At 44.1% G+C, this 7,432-nt stretch overlaps 1 protein-coding gene across 1 annotated transcript in view; it reads right to left on the reverse strand.

Annotated features, from left to right (window-relative positions):
- Positions 1–7,185, reverse strand: part of TYRP1 (tyrosinase related protein 1) — a 100,930-nt gene extending 93,745 nt beyond the window's left edge. Inside the window, exon 1 of the mRNA XM_019517597.1 lies at positions 7,117–7,185. The gene's annotated coding sequence lies outside the window, so the exon portion shown is untranslated. The remainder of the gene's footprint in view (positions 1–7,116) is intronic.
- Between the last annotated feature and the right edge of the window lie 247 nt (positions 7,186–7,432).

Here is a 7,432-nt window from a genome sequence, read left to right on the forward strand (position 1 = left end):
AGATAAATACAACAATAAATGGCACTTTAAAATACAAGGCGTACAGTTGATAAACCCTCCAAAATGCACAGCGTATATCAGACAATCAATAAACACTCCAAAATATAAGACATAAGAGTTCTCTAGTGGTTCCCCTTCTCTAGTGCATCTCTTCCTCCTCTTTATTGAGGCTAGCTCCCCTGAGTGTCACTTCCCGGTGGGAGACCCATTTCCCCACTGACCCATGTGTCCCAAGGAGCCAGGTGCGTCAGTGTTCATAAGCTCCCTGGCCTGACTAATGCTTCTTCGAGGGAGAGCTCAGTTTCAGGCTTCAGTGGGTGGCATGACCTGCTCACATATCCCAGTGGCTCTATGCTTCTCAGGGGGAGTTGCGGGTCTGGGCCACCTTATGCAGAGCCAGGGCTGTGCTTCTTTGAATGCTGCTCCCTGTGGTCAAGAACCGCTTCATTCCTGGGGCCCTTGCAGACCCACTGCAGGGAATAGGTCCCGGACCGCCTGGCCCCTCCTTCTCCTGGGCCTTACACCCCGCAATGACTTTCCCTGCAGTAGCGCTGACTCCTGAGCCTGGCCTTGTGCCAGGGTTGGAGACTGAAGCCTCCTCACTGCAGCTCCCAAGGTCCCGGTCCCTCACGGACCCTCCATGCAGCAATGCCTGCACTGCCTACCACTTCCGTCTAGCAGCGGAATCTTTTGGGCTGTTCTGGGCAGCCAGATACATCCACTGGGCAGCTCTCCCAGCTTTTTTTGGCCCCCAGGACTCCTTGCTTTTTCTTCATCCCTCACCGACTGCACCGTGTGCTTGGCGTGCATCTGCTTATATCCCCTTCTGGGGCTCCACCCTCAGATTGAAAATGAACCAATTAGGGGGGCTGCTACTGAAGTTCCTAATTAAATCCACTCCTGCCTCCCCTTTTGGAGTAGAGGGGGAGTGGACTCTCTTCCTGGCTCTTCTCCTGCTCCAAGGGATGACAATGTCAAACGGTCATAAACTACTGCAAGACCGTTTCAGGCTGGACATAAAGAAGAATTTCTTTATTGTCCGAGCCCCCAAGGTCTGGAACAGCCTACCATCAGAGGTGGTTCAAGCACCTACATTGAACCCCTTCAAGCAAGCAATTGGATCCTTATCTTGCTGGGATCCTATGACCTCAGCTGACTTCCTGCCCTTTGGTCTGGGGGCTAGACTCAATGATCTTCTGAGGTCCCTTCCAGCCCTAATGTCTATGAAATCTATGAAATCTAAGAAATCCAAAGGGAAAATAAGGTTTCTGACAGAGTTACACTTAAGGTGCGATTAACTGGTGTGATAAAATGTGGGATACGCCACAAACTTATCACAAAATATGTGTAATAACTCTGTGGTTGTTTCCTATCTTGTTTTTAACTGAACACATGGTTAAGTGCTTCCAGGCTTTGGAGCATACTGAAGCTGTTCAAGCTGCCTGTATACTCCTGAGGCTGGGAGGACCAGTCAACTGATCAGGGGCCTCCCTGGGTAGAAGTGCCTGTCATCTGATCACGGCTCCCAGCTGGGGAAGAACATAAGAGTCTTTGGCTCTGATGCACTGCCCCAGCTGGTTGTGTCTGTCAGCTGGCCAGGGCTCCCAGCCAGGATTGTGTTTGGTTCTTGCTGGTGCAGGGGGAGCCCAGGATCATCATCATAAGCTCTCCCTGACCCAGCATTATGGTGCAATGGTATCTGAAGCTTGATCCCAAAATTGTGCCTCCTCCCATGCACATGTGGCATTACAAGAAGCACAACTGTTGGGATTGTGAATCAGATCCTATTGCACCTTTAATACATGCCAGCAGCCTAAAACAGATTTTAAACAAGTGGGACTAAGAATATAAATATAACCTGTGATATGATAGACATAATTAAAAAATAAAATCTGCTTTAATGTAGAAAGAGGATTAAGTTACAGAATGTGTCCATATTTCAACGGCAGAAACTTTAAGGGTGGTCAGATTCAAGAATACAGTTAGGTTTTTGAAAAGATAAGACAAAATTTGGGTCTGCGTACAGATTTCAAATTCCTGTAAAATGTGTGCTTCTGTTCATGGTTTTGTTTTTGAACCTTTTTAAAAATGTGTAAGTTTCAGGGTTTTTTATACTTATAATTGTAAGTATCATTGAAGAACAGACTTACAGCTGAACAGATTTAACTCTCTCTCACTGTTGCCATTTGTGTTTGCTAAACAGCCCTTGTATCTGGAAACATGACTCTTTCTTATTTTCAAGACCTTTGTACTAATGTGATGAATCTTGCGAGCAGACAAAGTTTCTTCCCATTCAAGATGCTTTCATGAGTATATGTAAAGTTTTAGAATGTCTGAATAAATTGCTAACTGGATCAATACTAATTTAGAGTTAAAAATAGTGCTGAATATCATTGAAAGAAAAGAAGAAGCAGTATCTCTGAGAATAATACTAAGGCTTTGGGTGTGATTTATCAGCTCAGTGGCACAGACTTTTTAAATCACAGACTTGCTTTAAAAATTGTCTTGATTACAAAATATTATGTTCCTATATGAGTATATTAAGATTTTCAAATCTGGGTATCTAAAAATTGAAACTTTGCATTGATGTTAACTTTAGCAAAATAGAAGCAAAAATGAAAAAAATATAAGTTTTATGTAAAAAGGTAGATATACAGTATTTTGAGCTTGTTGAAATTGTTTCCTCCCCTCACCCCAAAATGAGAATCTGACAAAAGCAACATAGTATCATGAATGTTTCATCTTGTCAAAACAAGGATTTTCTGAAGGAAAAACTTTTCATTGGAGAAGTTTAGATCTGTTAGGTTCCTAACCACATTAGGTATCTCAGTCTTTCAGTATATATCTACTAAGTGGCCATATCTATACAAGGCACTGACCCTGCTGTAGGCAGATACTACTGCACAGTAGCGTCACATGGCAAAAACTGTGATGGGACACTACTGCACAGTAGTATTAGGCTACTGCACAGTAGCATCACAAAAAATGTTCATTAGTGCTCCTGTACAGTTACTCAGGTTACTGCACAGTCATCTACTGCTTGTTTATATATTAAAATGTTTAAACTTGTCATAGTGCCATCTATATTCAAGGGTCACATCTACATGAAACACTGACTGCATAGCTGCTATCGGGCAGTCATTTAGTACTTGTATAGAAGAGTACTAAATGACTGCAGTAACAACTACACAGTCAGCATCTCACGGAGACATGGCCCTTGACTATAAATAGTTGTATGGCACTATAGCAAGTTTAAACATTTTAATTAGTTTATTTTAATTATTTAAATTATGTAATTATCTTCCCAAATTATCCTTACTTTAGAAGGGCAGCATGTTCAAGCAGCAGAGGTCATGAACACACCTCATCCCCACCCCAACAACCGGAGTTTGCTAACTCACTCCAGAACTCAAACTTCACCCATGAATCTGCTCTGGTTTCAGCCCCAGTCCCCACTCTCAGACCCACAGAGGTAGAGGTGGGCAATTATTTTGGGTGCAGGGCCACTTAATGAGTTACAATGATCTGTCAAGGGCTACCTGCATAAAATTTTTCAGAAGATATAATTTTAACAAAGTATAGATAAAAAACCAAATCATATGTTATAGTAGCTATTTGATTTTTAGTATATTTTAATTTTATTTAAAAATATATTTTTGTCCTGATTTATGTTTTTGTGAGTAGTGTATATAGAGGCAATTGCATGACAGCTCAAAACAAACTCTTACTCTCATATATTGAGTGTGTGGGGGTATCTGCATGAGAGGTGTTGGGGGGAGCACACACATGCATATGTGCATGTGCTCAGCCCCAAATTTCATTTCTCCCTCCGCCTATGGCCCTAGTCCCCTAGGCATTTCCATTGCCCTCCACTGGACTCTCTAATTTGTCCACATCCTTTCTGTAGTGGGAGGCCCAAAACTGGATACATACTCCAGATATGGCCTCACCAGTGCTGAATAGAGGAGAATAATCATTTCTCTCAATCTGCTGTGTATGTCTCCCTGCCTGGTCCCAGTTGCTAGTTGGGGATTGAGGGGGGCAGGGGAAAAGGACTCATGCAACAGAACTTTCCCCAGTCTGTTGTAGGTTCAGGTGAGACCCCCCCACCCCATCTGACCTGCAGCTGCTCCTGAATCCTCTGCATGGGGTTGGGCTTCACACACTCCTGCCTAGAGTAGCCTGCACTGTGCTCCCACCTGCTCTTACCCTATGCTTGCCAGACAGTACTGTCCTGGCCCTGGTCTGCTTGCACAGCTTCCCAAAGGGGCTGCTCCTGATGCAGCTGCAGCCACTCAGGAACTTTTTAGTTCTCTCCACCTCCATGAGATCCTCCTCCTCTGGAGTGAAGGATGAGTCCAGATTAGCTTCACCGATGAATTTCTGGCTCTGGAAGGCAGCATTTGGTAGGGCATGCTCAAGCCTTCCAGCACTGGGGAAGTAATATAAAAGCCCTGAGTCATTCCTTTTAAAAACTGAATAGGGTTGGGGAGTCCTCCGTTTTAAATTCTGGTGTAACATGAAATGAGGGCCTAGCCAATACCTTATAGGATATCTTGGCATGGGGCTCTCTCTCTCCCATTTTGAATGGAATAACTTATTCATTAGAACAGTAACTGGAATCAGATTTTCCATATCCCAGGTGACTTTGATGACTGCAAAACTATTGACTAAAATGGAGCAGGTGATTCTACCACCCCCTCCAACTGTCTTTTTGTGTAGAAAAGGGGCAGGCTGGCATCTACCGTTAGCATATAGGGCACATCTACATGAGACACTTTACTGCACAGTAGACTAATTTATTGTGCAGTAAAACATCACTGTGTACATGTGTGTGGCGTTTACTGTGAAATAAATTAGTTTACTGTGCAGTTAGCTAGTACCTGTAGATACAAATACTAGTTTAACTGTGCATTAGCTACTGCACAGTAGCACACATGTAGACGCTCCCAGTTAGCCACACCAACAGAGGGTCAGCCTTCTGCCTGGGGCAGAGCCAAATAGAAGGGATGCCTCCATAGCTGGCCCAGGTTGGCCTCCAGACCCCCGGCCTGACCTCTGGGGCCTGTGTCTTCAGCTGCCTGGCCCCCAGCTACTGTGCCCCTCATCTGTAGGCATGTGGCAATCTCTGACAACACCCAGAGTCCCTGTCTGAGTCCTTTAGGGCCCTGGAAAGGACTGCCAGGGAGAGGTGAGGGGGCTGTCACCCACTCTTCATCAAGGTCAGGTGGGAGCCCCTCACCCCCTGATCCTGGGTGCCAGAGGCCTGGTGGAGCAGGAGAAAACTGCCTGGCCTGTAGGTAGGAGAAGAGGGGTTAGTTGGTCAGGAGCTGCTGTGGCAGCTGCCAGCAGGCTCTAGCCCTGGCCTGGCCTGGATAGGGGACAGGGAAGGCAGGCTGCCTGCCGCAGGTGGCAAGTGGTCCACATGCCCCTGCAGAGGGAGCGGAGATGGAGGGCTTGGCTTGAGGCCAACTATGGCAGGACCCATCCAGCCAACTTACTTTGTCCCTGGGCAACTGTGTGCACACAGCTCCTGATTTGAGGATGGGCGGTGCACAGTCCCTTGGTACAGTGCATGTTATCACTGAAATGTTGCAAACTCTCACAAGGAGCCTCTTTGTCCTTGCTTTGCAGGTCTAGCAGCTGCACATGGGGAGAACCACCAGCTGCCAGTGAGAATGTGTCTGCAAGGATACCACCACTCTTGGCCAACACCTTCCACATGCACTGCCTCCTCCAGTGATGCACACAGGACCACACCCTCCTCCTACTGGACCAGCTGGTCACAGAGGCAGAGGAGTAGCTGGCAGATTCATGGGCTTGGATAGCCCAGGACCTGGAGTGAGAGGGACCTGGAAGACCATGCCTTCTAGGACATGCTCCTCACCCTCAAACAGAGGCAGATCACCTTCCTCAAGAGGATGATCAAGGCCCAGGAGTGGCAGGCTACCATGGTGGTCTGGTAAGCTTGTTTGACGAGCTTTAGTTAAAGCGCCCCTGACACCATTTTGAAATGTGAGGACACTGAATATACAAAATGCTGCAACACACTGGAGTGCTCCAATGCATTCTAAATCAGAATGCATCCGAGCACGTGTAAATATGCCCTTTGATGCTCAGCTTTTCAATGCCTAAATGTATTTGTCAGACGAGATGAATAATGCCTTGCATTCAAAAGCTTGGCTAACTCTATTCCAAATATATTGTTAAGGGAAAAAAAATCACCTCAAGAAATCCTTGGCTTTTGTATAATTTCTGGACCAACAATACTCTAAAACTACCATAAAGGTCTTGGTGAATCTGGGTTTCAGTCTCTAGCAAGTAATTTGTATGGGATCAGGTACAGGGAAATGTTCTATGCAGCTTCTGTGCCATTGAGCTTCCAAGCCACTCTGAAGCTGGTTTAGCACACTTCAGGATAAGAACATGCTCAGGACAGATTGATCTTCTAATCCCAAATCTTGTTTGTAACACTTCAATGCCAAGAATGTTATGTGGAAACAGTAAGATGGTGAAACAAACCCTAAATGTTTAATATACTGCTCTCTGAAGCCTTGTTATAGTGCAAAGTTTAACTTTATAAAACTGCCTTTCTTAAAATTATCATTGCATTTGCTTGCCTACTTCTCAAGAGTGTTAATCTCCAACATAGCATCAGGGAATTTACCTCCCATCATGCACATTGGCCGTCATGTACTTTATTTTCAAGAGATTAGATAATTGATTGTGTTCTTCCTTGGAGTAAATCAAAGCTCATCAACACAATTGCTTTGGTTTCAAGGGCTTTGTAAAAAGAAACCCCATGTATTGATTTGTTTAGGAATAGAGGACTACAGCAGATGCAGGAGTATAGTGAAGATGATTCAGGAAAGCTGAAGTTGTCAAAAGGAAAGGGAAATGCAACAATTTAGACGGGATTTTTGAAAGGGTCGATATTCTCAATTTCCAAGGTTTTAATTAAGTTATAGGATTTCCTTTTGATGATATAATTTTTAATAATAATCTGATTTTTTACATCACTTAAAATAGCTAATAAACAGCACAAAAGAAGAGTGGATTTCTTTAAAAAACAGAATTATCTATTTATAAAATTTACAAGACAACAGTAACTCTTACCTTATTGATAAAAATAGCACTTTCTTGAATGCAAGGAGCAAATGAAATACCAAAAGATCCTCAACACTTCAAAAACTTATATAGTTCCCATCCCAGAGATCTGGCAGTTTGCATCTCCTCTCTTCAGAGAATAACTGGGGCCACTACACAATGATTAATTGGTGCAGTGAGATGTAAGTGAAAGAGTTGAATTAAGAGATAGTACCTTCTAATGGATATTTCTGTGAGTGTAAGAATTGAAGATGAACCCTGGGAAACAAGAAAAGTGAAAATTTTCAATTCCCACCCCACAAGAACATTAATAAATGGTTTTCTT

The sequence above is a fragment of the Gavialis gangeticus genome, unplaced genomic scaffold, assembly GCF_001723915.1.
Source record: "Gavialis gangeticus isolate Ggan-Ray unplaced genomic scaffold, GavGan_comp1, whole genome shotgun sequence".
Classification (NCBI taxonomy): domain Eukaryota; kingdom Metazoa; phylum Chordata; order Crocodylia; family Gavialidae; genus Gavialis; species Gavialis gangeticus.